At 39.4% G+C, this 13,084-nt stretch overlaps 1 protein-coding gene across 2 annotated transcripts in view; it reads left to right on the top strand.

The window, feature by feature from the left end:
- Positions 1–13,084, top strand: part of NEURL1 (neuralized E3 ubiquitin protein ligase 1) — a 122,696-nt gene that overhangs the window by 622 nt on the left and 108,990 nt on the right. The gene's annotated exons all lie outside the window — the stretch shown is intronic.

The following is a 13,084-nucleotide window of genomic DNA, read 5'->3' on the forward strand; positions in this document are numbered from 1 at the left end:
TGTCATTTTTTCCCTTTGGCATTGTTTTGGTAATTGTTCTAAATCTACTCGAACACCCCACCCCTGCTGGTGAAGAAGGTTGTTCTTTCACTCTGGTGATTTTTAAGCACATGATGACTCTGAGAGTCTTGTACAATGTGGACTAGTTGCATTGCTTCCATAATACATCCCAGGAGGACAAAGGAAAATAGAGAGACCCTCTGATTCTTTTGAGGAAAAGAGGGAGGTTGTGATTGCCTACATATTTACTTGAAAGCAAGTCTCACAGCTATCATTGGGATTCACTCTTAAGTAAATGTGGTAAGGATCAAAGTGGCAGATGGATTGAAATCTGAGCATCCTTTTGTTGCAATTGTGAATAGGAGAAATAACACATTAATAAGGGCTTGAAGAAGAGGAGGAGGAAGGAGGAGGAGAGGGAAGTGTGTGAGATCTCAGGCAATATAAGTAGCTTCCAGTTTTTTACTTCTGAATGAGTGTGCTCTAGCTGCTGTTGTCTTGGTTACCCCATAAATGTCAGCTTTTGAAGTAGGAGGATCTAGTTTTAGGAAATGACATATTTTATGTGTATATGTGGCACACTGGTTTTGGTAGCTGTAGCTCAGAACTGATTACTATGATAATATTTCCTTATGTTGAAAAATGATCATTCTGGGTTGTTTGTATGTAGATTAGCGGATTCTCTTGCAAAGTCAGAAGAGGATGAAGATTGAATTGCCTGTATCTGGTCTGCTATAGCTGCCCAACCCACAAACCAGTTAAGCCAGAGTATATTAGGAATGGGACCAACGTGACTCGAATCCAAGCATTCCTGGTTAATGGGTTTTTGAATTTAGCCACAAATTCTTGTTTTAGGAAGCATTCCCATCTGTTTTCTTGAGCCGGTATAAAATATTGTCATATTCAATGCTAAAACTGAAAGAAGAGTGATGCTTCAATAGCCACAGTTGTGTTGTTCTTTTAGATCTTTTTCAGGTGTGTTGCTTCATCCTGCATGCCATAAGATTTGTATCATTTTCAGTTTGACAAATGAGAAACACTATACAAGGACTGTGGGTTCCAGATTGTTTTGGAAAACACTTCATTTATAAATTGTTATAAATGGAAATGTGATTTTCTTCTCATCACCCGATAACACTATTTCATGTCCTCAGTATTGTTAGCAATAGTTTTTTTGCCCAATTCTGCAGATGATGGCCAAGAAGACATACAGCCACAGCACAGACTGAGTCAGACAGAAATTCAGGGCAGACAATTGCTGTGTTTAAAATTAGATGTGTAAGGAGGGGGCAGCCGAATCTTACCGAGAGTCCCATCATTCCCTATCAACGCAAATGTGAAGGCACAGACGATGCCGCAGTAGTTGGTATTCAATTGTAAACTGCCAAGAAGGGTTTATCTTAAGAACAAGGCTGTCAGCCGGAAATTTCTCACTGGCACAAACTTAAACAAAATTCAAGATTTGTAGACAGAGTGAGCACATCCTCATACAGTAATTTGTTACAGATAGTTTAAGCCATGATATCAAATATTAAAGAATCACCTGATTCCACTTTGTTTCATATGGCATGCTTGGTTTTGGTTTTCACACCCCACCCCATTTTAACTGGGTTTGGTTGCTATGCTGTCACTCCTGCTGACAAAACAAACAAAATGGTTCTTGCGTAGTCTAAATACTATAATGATTGAAATTATTGAAATGGAGAGTTAACTAGGCTTTGCCGTTTGTCGTTAAAAAAATACAACACACACACAAAAAAACCCCCCATCCTGCCAAGTAACTGCCAGGGACAATATGTGCTTTTCCTGTATTTTTGAAAGAAGATTGCCTCAGGTCCTACATTTACATGCAGAATAAACAAGCTTGATTAGATTTGACAGGTTCCTGTAAAATGCTTTGGAGGCACAGCAGCACAAAAAGTATGAATGTCACACTGTTTTGTTACATTTTGGGGACGTATATTTTAACTGAAGATTCATTTCACTGTAACCCCTTTCCCTAACAATCTTTCCAATTGGGAGAGATGCAGAAGAACTCATGGTTTGGCAGTCTCTGGATCCCTGTTATCTTTAAAAGAAGGTAGCCATGTGGATCTGACGTAGTCGAAATAAATAAATAAATAAATAAATAAATAAATAAATGTCCAGTAGCACCATAGCTTTCGTGTGCATACACACTTCTTCAGATACTTCTTCTTAGTTGGTCTCTAAGGTGCTATTGGACAATATTTTTATTATTTTATTTATTTTGATCCATAAAAGGAGATATTCTTGTTCCTCTGCAGATGACCTCATCATAACTCGGTAGCCATTATTGGCTTTTCTTTTGCGCTTACCATTGTGAATGCTGAAAGAGTTCCATGCCTATAAAAGCTGTATGTAGCGGCCAAGAGATGGAGACACTACAGTCCTTTCAATCTTCCAGATGAAAACATAGCACCACCTTTCCCAGTTGAGTCTTTTTCGCTCATTCCTATTCCAGTGTATCTGAAATACTTGAGAGAGGGCCAGCCACTGCCTGATCCATGATTTTGTAATAGCCCAAACCATTAAAGATCATCCAGTTCTGGTGGCATGATGATAATAATGAATGCCATTTGATGACTGGGTGATTTTCAGCTTATCGTTAGTACAACTGATGTTTCAGAGCAATTTGCTTATTTGAATCCTAACCATATCATGCTTATGCTGTACATTCTTCTTGTAAATTAAGGTTTATTTCAGCTTTACTCAGGAGACGCATATTACACTTCCTAGATCTGGGTCTTAAGGGAGGTTAGTAGGGGCATTTGCTTGAGCCCCTCTGCTAAACGTTAACACAGGAATGGGGAACCTGTAGCTTTCCAGTTGTTACTGGATTACAACTATCATAATCCTTGACAATTGCACTTGCTGGTTGGGGCTGATGGGAGCTGCAGTCCAACAACATCTGGAGGGCCACACGTTCATACCTGCTGTAGCCAAAGGGAAGTAAGCTGGGTTTGCTAGGAAACCTCTTAACAGGAATAAGCCAGACTGTGTCATGTGATGCTGCTCAACCTGTGTAAAAAGTTATGGATTAGACTTGCTTACCAATTGGTAAATACCTGGTTTGTGTGAATGACCACTTGTGCGTCTGTCATGGCTTTTCCTTTTTCGGTTCCTGTTGGATTGGATCCAGTAATAGTCTGCCTTGCTGCACTACATGCTTGATAGAAAGGCTGAGCCCATACAGTATATTAACATACCATGTCATTCTTCTTCTACACATCTGCACATGTAGTCAAAGTAGACTCATCCCTTGGCAGGTTGATATGGATGACCAGACAGCTCACTCCAATACAATTTGAACAGCTATATGGGCAGGAGTGGTGGTCCAGAAATTCACTTACCAGTTTACCATTGGCAAAGACATTTTTCTGTTCTGGTGAGATTTTGTCCATCTTCTTTCAAGTCACTAGGAGAGAGGAGGAATTTCCCCAACCCTTGTACTCAGCCTGAGTGTGAGACTCCTGGCTTTTCTCCAGGCTTGGGAGAAGGGCAAGGAATGTCATCAACTCAGTCTGAGTCTCTCTGTATCTCAGGGAGAATAGGGACAACAATCCCACTCCAGCTCAGATCTGGGAAGGAGGATGGGGCTTGTCTCTGTAGACATATTGGGTCTTGACGATCCTCAGAACACCTCCAACTCAACCCTTTATTGCCTTCTCATCTAAGTAGGGTAAGGATGATGGGGAGTACAAATTTTGGGTGTACCTATGTGTAAGTGTTCTCTTAGTCCTCCTGCTGAATGTCCAGATGTGAGTAAACATTTTCTGGCTCTTTTTGTCACTTTGAACATGGATAAAGAGAGAATGCAATGCATGCCACCAGATCTGTCATTCATGAACGAAAGGTTAAGATTTTATTTTATTAAAGGAAATCTAGGAGGATGTTACTGGGAGGTTATTGTGCAGATAAAAATAAAAAGCTTTGCAGTCTCGTGATTAATAAAGGCCTTGTATCAAGACCACTAGTCAGCTGGGCCCACTAGTTCTGATGCCCTTTCCAGGCTCCCTGCATTTAACAGCTTAGTATGAAGGGAAAAACTAAATTTCCCACAATGCTCCACAGTGATTCCACCTGTGGCATTATGGGAAAATAAAGTAGTGACTCCCAGCTGGTGGTGATCAAAGCACTTTGGTTGCTGCTACACCTGTCTGTTGCTACCCGTACCAGATAAGCATGTGAGACCCACAAAAGTAGGAGGGGAGCTGTTCGAAGACACTGCTGAGGACCCTCTTAAACCTGGAGCAAGACCTCTCATTTCCCTTTTAAAAATTCTTCCTCTAGCACCTGCAAGCTCTGGTACAGTATAACAGAATCAGTTTATGCTAGATAAACCAGTAATTGAGTATTCTGCGGGAGAAGGCTGACTATATCTACCAAAACCTGAATCACTCCAGGCCTGACTATGAGGCAGGCTGAGTTATGGAAACCACTTTTGGCTCAAATGTGCAGTGATGTCTGAGCCATCAAATTCCAAAGATAAGAAGAAATGCTAGAGTGATACATATATTAATCTATTTAGGGGTGGGGTTTTTTGTTTTTGTTTTGTTTTGGTTCCCCCTCTCTTTGCCTGCAATTCCACTCTGTTAAAAGTAGTGTATGTATATAAAAAAGGGTGCCTAGACATTCCGTTGTGGCAACCATAGTCTGTTTAAGGTGTCATTTGGCAAATAGCTTATATATCTGAGTGTGTGTGCTATTCTCCCATATAGAAAGCTAGATACAGATATATTAATGAATGGAAGGGGCTCTTTTAATCGTACAATGTATCTGTGTTTATAGTTTTAAATGAAAGTCACTCAGAGACCTTTGGAAGAGCGACACTAACATTCATTCTGTTAAAATGTGAGGAAGAAGGGAAAAAATACAGAATGGGGATAAGAGAAAGCAGGGATCAGCAGGCAATTAGACAACTGTTTCTACATCAGGAGGTGATACATAAGTCATCAACGGAAAGGGGGGGAAGTCCCAAATATATGAGTAAACATGCATAAGATTTGCCTCTGATAGAGATTGTCCTTGTTCAAAATGAATGTATTACATATTTGGATTTTACAAGTAGAACAGCTCTTCATATTTGCTGTCTGAACTGCTCGAACAGTAACTTTTTTGTTTTACTTTTGTTCAAACATACTACAGTGTTGGACTCTGCAGCTTGAGATAAGCTATACAACTGGCTGGTTATCGGAATTAAAAGTTTTTAGCCTTTATAAACAGACCAGAGCAAATGTACAAATCTCAGATCCTGATAATACCTAATTAACAACTTTGCTTGCTTTCCTTCTATTTAAACATGTTCAGGATTCAGATCAACAGCTTATTAAGATAAGGCTTGCAGGGAGTAAGTTGTCAGAATTAAAAGTTTTTAATTTATAAACTAGTTTTTATAGAACAAATAAACCCATTTAGCACTGAGCACTAGTGTTCTCCTCTAGTTGCAAAAGGAGAACACTGGGGCTAAATGATCAAGGTAAAGTGTAGATGTATCTTCATAGAATTGTAGAGTTGGAAAGGATCTTGAGGGTCATCTAAACCCACCCTATGCAATGCAAGAATCTCAACATGCAGGTACCCATCAAATTTAAAACCACACTGGATGCTGCTTAGCTTTGCAAATGTGCTAGCAGTTTCATTGTTTCACTTGCAAGCAAACACAATATGGGAGCCTGTTCCAATATATTTACTGCTTAAATAATGCAGAAGTTAAGGTGGGAACCTTAACTTACTATTTTCCTGCTTTTGGGTGCATGAGTGAATTGGTAACAGCTTTAGTTGTTTTTAAAATCAAAGGTTTTTGGATGCTAGGATTCTCTCTGGAACCTTGGTTTCATAAACATGCTTGTTCTCCTCCTTTTTTTCAGGGGGAGACCAATTAAATCAGGAGAAGCTGGAAATGCTAACAATTTATTAAATAATAGGCTAAAGCTCTTTCTATGTATTTATGTATGTATGCATGTACAATTTTCTTATCTCAGTGTTTTTAAATAGAGCAATACTGAGTGGCTCACTGTCCCTTGGGCACATGGGATGGTGTAAAAAACATATGGTCTCTCTTTTCAATCTGTTCCCAATTTGCCAGCTAGGCTTCTTCTGAACGACTTGCTCTGAAAGTTTGAATAACCAAAATTATGTAACTACAGTGTTTCTCTTAATACTGTGGCAGAGGTTATGTTCATTGGGTGATGTATTTTTGTGAGATAGATGGAAACACTGCCAACAGAACCATAGAGAACAAGCATATCTCTGCCAACCTCTTGTATTATTTGTGTTAACTACCAAACAAAGTGTATTTAGAGTGGAAAAACTCCAAACATTTCTGATCTTTGAGAATCTGGAAGAAAGGGCTTCTCTATCTTAGCAAGATATCCCCAGATATTGTTTTAACAGTTTAGGAGTAGCACAACACAGGCCAAGCAAAGTGGACTTCAGAAGCATCTCTTGGGAAGTTTAGGGATTTTCCCCATCCTGTAGCTTCTAATCTAAAGACTCAGTTGACCTTGAACACTAAATCACCAATTGCGTCCAATGCTAGTGGGCATCACACTGTTTTTTTCTAACAAGACACTCACTGTGGATCTCTTAATACAGTGTGATTCTACACTGAACACTTCTATGATCCAGGAGGGCTGGAAGTAGTATAAGGCCTCTGCTCTGAATGACAAATCAGATTGCCTAGCTCATGCTACCTCTGTGGTGAAGGGAAGCTTTTTGGACCACATTTCCTCATTTTCCAGGAGCGCCTATGTATCTGGCTATTAGGGAATTATATATGTATAAACAACAGACTCCACAAATGCTTTTAAATACACTGCTTCATTTGAAATTTAGTTAGGATGTAGGAAACCAAATGATGCATCTCTGAACTTTTAATTATTTCCTCTAATTATTGAACACTGCCACTTTTTCAGGCCTTCACAATACCGTGCTGTGGGATAGCCCCATGCTCCGTAACAAAGCCTGAAATTCTGATTATATGTTTAATCGGAGTCTCTGACATTGGAGATAATAATCAGAATAACTCTGAAGTAAGTCTTGTGATAGATTGGAAACTGTTGACTGAAACTAATATCCTGGTCTTGGCTATTTTCCTGTGACTTGATAAGACTAAATGAAAAAAAGGGAGAGCAGAAAGGCTGGTGACATGAATTAAAATGTAGGAGGAATACTGAATCAAGAATAATTACAATTAGATGTAGCTACTTAAATAACACTCCCCTCTGCCAGCCCAATGCTGTGTGCATTTGTAAATCTCACCAAGTCTACTGAGACTTAGACTGTATACCCACCATTCATTTAAGCACATCCTCTTCCCTGCTCCAGAAAAATTCACAGTTACAATCCCAACACACTTAACAAATTAGTTTCCAGGATTCTTTGGCTGGGGTTGGTGGTGATGTGCTTTAAATGTATGCTGTGTATGCAACCTAGATCCCAGCCAGCTGCGCAGAAATGACACCTAAAGATGTAGCCTTCAACTTGATTGTCTTTACTGTTATCAGCAAGTTCCCAGAAGGGGACTTGCTTGGGGTCTCCTACTGTGACTGAGTACAGGCTAGATCCCTAGCACTCAAGGTCCAAGTACAGCACTCTCACCTAGGAAAGAAATTCATTGACCTCATACTGTGTTTTGGATTAACTTGGAAGTGGCAAAATAGATTCTGGCAGCTTCTTAGTGCTCCTGTACTCAACAGAGGACTTTGGGGGCTTGGGCAGCACCCCACACAAAGCAAGAAACCCTACTGAGTTCTCTGTGAGGTGTAGAGAACTCAAAGAAGAGACAGATGCAGGCTAACAAATGTAGGTACCAGGAAGAGATTTCTGGTTCCTGATGATGACATGGCGAATATATTTTCCTTCTATACATCCTCCCTCTTCGTTAACAGGTAGCAGGTACCAGGCGCTATACTGTAGATCCCAAGGCTGCCTCTGGTGGATTCAAGATTCTGCTTGAGTTCCCTCATTTTCCATTATGGCAGTTTCCATGGTTAGTAAACAGCTAACTCCAAACAAAGGACTGGGAATGTGCAACATGTAATTTACTTTTCTTTTTACACCTGCTTTCAGTGATCTACAGTATTGCTTGTTTCCACCTCTCAGTAATTTATTTCCACCCTCAATCTGTAGCTTTGTTTTCTATTCAGGCATCTTACTTGTTACCACCACCAGCTCTGCCCACAGAAAAGCCCCCTTTAAGTTGTTATTACTTTCCCACATTTTCTTTCTCCCCCCCCCCTTTTTGCTCTGCTCTTTATCTTTTAAGGGCTCTCCCTAAAACTGCCTCTGTTTCTCAGCTCTCCTAATTACACTGCTTTTATTTACTCTACTTTCTTGTTCCCTTTCTTCTGCTTCCCTAAAAGCCCTGGTAGTAGGTAGTGATTGAGCCGGGCAAAAGGTTATTCAGAAAGAGATTGATTCTGTTATTAAACCAACCCAACACAGGAAAGGCTATATTTGTAAGTCAATATTTGAGTGGTGAAAGCAAAAGGCTGGATAATTCATTCTCCCAGAAACTGGGATATGAATCTTAGCCAGGTTTATAATGTGTTTCAGTCATGCACAGTCTAGGGAGACCTGAATATAGAAGATAAGCTCCCTGGTGCTGGAAGCCCTTTAGTACAGGGTGAGAAACCTGTTGCTCTCCAGATGTTGGATTTCCAACTGCCTTTACCCCTAGCCAGCATTACCAGTGGTCAGGGGATGATGAGAGTTATAGTCCAGCCACATCTGGATGGGCACCGGTAACGCAGTCCTGCTTCAGCAGGTACTCCTGGACATCTTTTCATTTTGTAGTCATGAAGGCTAGTGAGGATGGAGGAATTGCAGCCTAACATAACAGAAACCCTTCTTGCTAATACCTATTTTCCTGAATAAGAGACATCTATATATTATGCACTTTTAAGTCAAGTGTCTTCAAGCCTGAGAGCTAATGAACTGTTTTTGGGGTAGACAATACCAGCTCTTTGGAAAGCTAAGGGGAAGGTTATTGTTTTTCTTTTCATGCCAGGTGCCAAGGATTGATTCACATATGTGAAGGCCTTTGTTTGAAGTCTCAGGACTACCCTCCTACTCATGTAATTATTTGCATTATGCACAGTACTCCAAAGAGCAGCTTAGGAGAACTTAGGAACTCTTTCGAAAAGGAAAGTACCGTATGTGCAGAATTGGAAGGGGGATCCTGTCCCTCATTTTAAAATACAGGTGTTGAGAACTAGGCACACAATGACGTGTGTTTTTTCCTGGATTCCTTTCTGCATTTTGCCCCTTTAAACACCGTAGCTCTCACCCTCCAGCCCAGATGAAAGAAGTCTAATCAGATTATGCTCAGTCCTTTTTTAATTTACATTGACTTTTCATATGTCAACACATGATTTCAAAACCTTTCTGATCAGCTTTTATCCTCTGATGGGTGTAAGCTCTGCTTGATTTCCCTTGAACTGAAAACATACCTTGTGCTTTATGCTTGGTCACTTATCATCAACACCCTTCTCCTGACACACATATTAGTATTAGTGTCTTAACAAGCTAGGAGATAGGCTTCTGAGAGCTGAACTGAGCCCCAAAGAAGCAGAGCTTATGTGATTTGTTCATCAGCCTTCATCATCTGAAGATAAATTCCAACCTCCTTCTTAAATAGTAGCTGTTCAGTGTCACATTTAACTGTATTTCTATTATTTTGATTTATTTGATTTCTTTATTTAAAAGCATTTCTAAACCACTTGATATTTTAAAATCCCTAAGTGGTATAAACTAACAATCAACTGTATATAATAAAAGCAGCATTATAAAAACAGATAAAAACCGACAGGTAAAAACAGAAATTCAGATATAACAGGCTCCAATATTGGAAAAAGCCTGGCAAAAAGGTTGTGTCTTCAGAAGGCACTTTTGAAGCAAGTAATAGATGATGTTTCACACATGGCGGAGGGAAGAACATTCAACACTGCAGGGGCGATGGCAGAAAAAGACTGTTTTGGGATGACTGCCCTGTGATACTCTGTAGGACAGGCATAGGCAAACTCAGCCCTCCAGATGTTTTGGGACTACAACTCCCATGATCCCTAGCTAATAGGACCAGTGGTCAGGGATGATGGGAGCTGTAGTCCCAAAACATCTGGAGGGCTGAGTTTGCCTATGCCTGCTGTAGGATATGATGCCACAAGTAAAAGTTTCCCATGTGCTCTAAATGATCTTATGTTTTAAGCTGTTTGCTTGTATTTAACTGTCTGTTGCCATTCTATTTTTAAAATATATTCTACAAAGTTGCTTTGTCTTTCTTTCCATGTAAAGTGTTTAAAGACTTCCTCTTTGAAGAAAAGCAAGGACACTTGGAGCGAGCACTGCATGCCATTTTCTCCCAGGTTCATAGTGTGAACAACATGTAAATTTACTTAAGTAATAGATAATGTGAGAGAAAACAAGGCTTTATTTATTTATTTATTTATTTCATAAAATTTATATACCACTTGATTGTGGAAAAAACCCCTCAAAGCAGTTTTACAGTATGAAATGCAAGCAGTTTTAAATAAGAAAATGTCTCCAAATGGTCACCTCTCCCTGTTATTCTGCTGTCACTGTTCATTCTTTTAAAAGCATTCCTGCATATTGAATTTGAAATACAACCATAAGAAACAACTAGTGGGTATATCTCATTTTCTTCACCTCCTTCGGCATATTCCTAAGATTATAAATCCCTCCCATGTTATCTCTTCCTTCAGGGTAGGACAGTCTTGCCAAACCCTGGTTCTAAGGTTCTGTTCTTTACATGTTACAGAATAAGTGGATACCACAGGTGCACTTCACTTTGTTGTCACCTGGGAAGAAGCTATGATTGGCCATAACGTCTCGGTGTGTATGATACATGTACACAGTGCTTTTTTTCCTTAAAAAAATGTTTAGGGGTACTCTCATTTTCCTACTCATATTGAAATACTGCCCCCCATTAAAGCCAAACTTAGATTCACAAAATGTTTAGTGGCATGTGTACCCCTGTGTCCCCTCAGAAAAAAAGCACTGCATGTACATATGGCAAAACAGATTGTACTATAGATCTTTCAGATATAATCAAATAGATACCCATTTGCGTAGCATACACTTGCTTCTTTAATATAACTTCTGACAAAATTAGGCAGTGCTTGGTGGGTCATTTTAGGGGCAGGATCTGGCCTGCAAGCTGGTGGTTCATCTTCCCTGCTTTAAAAGGTTAGAATGTTGCACATGTAGAGGTATTGAAATGTAGCCAAGATGAGCACTTTAAAGAAAACTCTAGTGTAGAAATATTAATAATGTATACATTATTGATAGAGTGTTCCCAAGGGGAAATGTCTGGAAACAAAAGGGTTTTGTGATACAGAAGGAATTTTTTGTATGTATTTTTGCTTTTATGCTACATAGGCAGTCAGCCTAGAGGGCTAAAAATAGCCTTGTTATCTAAGCTTCCAACCTGGAATATTACAAGAGGGTTATGAGGAAAAAACAGTTCAGTATAGCTTTCAGCTATATTTATAATGCTTGCTTTCCTTAGCTTGCCTCTTCTAGTGTGTCACTATTTGGTCGCCTTGTAATTCATAAGAAGGCAGCATTCAAGTGTGTAAAACATCATTGGGAGGAAAAGAGTAGAGATACATGCTAAACATGAGATGAGATTTATGACACATTTGAGATAAGGCCCTGTGGCAGTAGAGAGAAAAATTTGGTGCTAATTTACAGTCTAGCAACAGCAACATTTTCTCACAGCATAGCGAGCATTTAATGATGCCAGAGGCACAGAGTGGAGTCATGTAATGAGATATTTTTAATATCCAGATACAAGCAGAAGTAATTTCCTTTCTGCGAAGATATCTGAGACCTGTTAGTCACCATCAACTGAATCTGAACTGAGCTGAGGCCACTTCACAGGGTACCAACATCACTGTATATGCAGACAAATTTGACATTGTCCAAATACAGGATAGTTTGTTCAAACCATAGCTTGTTAACAAAATAGAAAACCATGGCCTGGTTCACACATAATGCTGAACCATGGTTTTAGCATTACAGCCACAGGTAGGAAGGGGCTGCTATGAGCTTCCCCTTACACCCTCCTCCTTTAGCTAGGAAGAGGGCTTTGATAGAGTTTAATTTTACTTTCAGTAGATCCTGACTTGTTATGTATAAACCAGATATAATTATATAAGGAAAAACACTGACCCTTTTCTAAACATGACAATTTTAAACCTTGCATTATTATGCCGCCTTGTTTAACTAACCAGATTTTGTTTTAAGCTTCTTTTTATTTGGAACTCCTCCCCTCCCACCATGAAAATCACTCTTGGTTTTGAGAGAACTTTTAAGATCTTTTAATTTATGCCTGCATTTGGTTAATGGGTTATTCTTGGAAAAAAGTGTTAGTTTCTGCTGGCTTTGAAGTTGGTGGGGCTTTTTTGAAATTGTAATTAGTATTTTTATGAAGTTTCTCTGTGTTTTTATTTCCTCCCTGTAAACTGCCTTGTGGGGATTCTGAAAGAGTTAGAAATCTATTCTGATGATGAATCCCATCTGATGCATTATTCGGATGTATTTTTATACAAAATGAAATGAACAATTGTGTTGTTGAGACATATTCCAGAATGCAAGAGGAGTGTCCGGAGCCTTGGGAGGTACTCATTTTTTCACTGTTCCAGAGGCCTCACAAGATCTTTAGGTGATGTTGATACAAAGCATCACCTGGATGCTAAAATGCTATAATGGGTATCATTGTGTAATGTCTGCAGCTTCTTATATAGTTCAGGCTAATAAAAATCTCCTGCTGTAGATGAAGAATACAGTAAAGAGGATCTAAGCAAAGTGAATATTAAATGGAATGGAACTAATGAGCTTTCTTAAGATGTTTTCCAGGAGTTGGGTGACATCATCAACATTTCTGAGATGATAGTCACCTTTGATCTTTTTTCCCTTGGGAAGCTAAAGGGGGTGGCTGAAGACTAGAGATTAAAGGGGGGAAACATCCTTTTCTACTCATTATTTGCAAGAAGATGAAAGAAGGCACAATCTATTGGCAACTTTTATACTACTATTGAAA

The sequence above is a fragment of the Podarcis tiliguerta genome, assembly GCF_965153285.1.
Source record: "Podarcis tiliguerta genome assembly, chromosome: 5".
Taxonomy (NCBI): domain Eukaryota; kingdom Metazoa; phylum Chordata; class Lepidosauria; order Squamata; family Lacertidae; genus Podarcis; species Podarcis tiliguerta.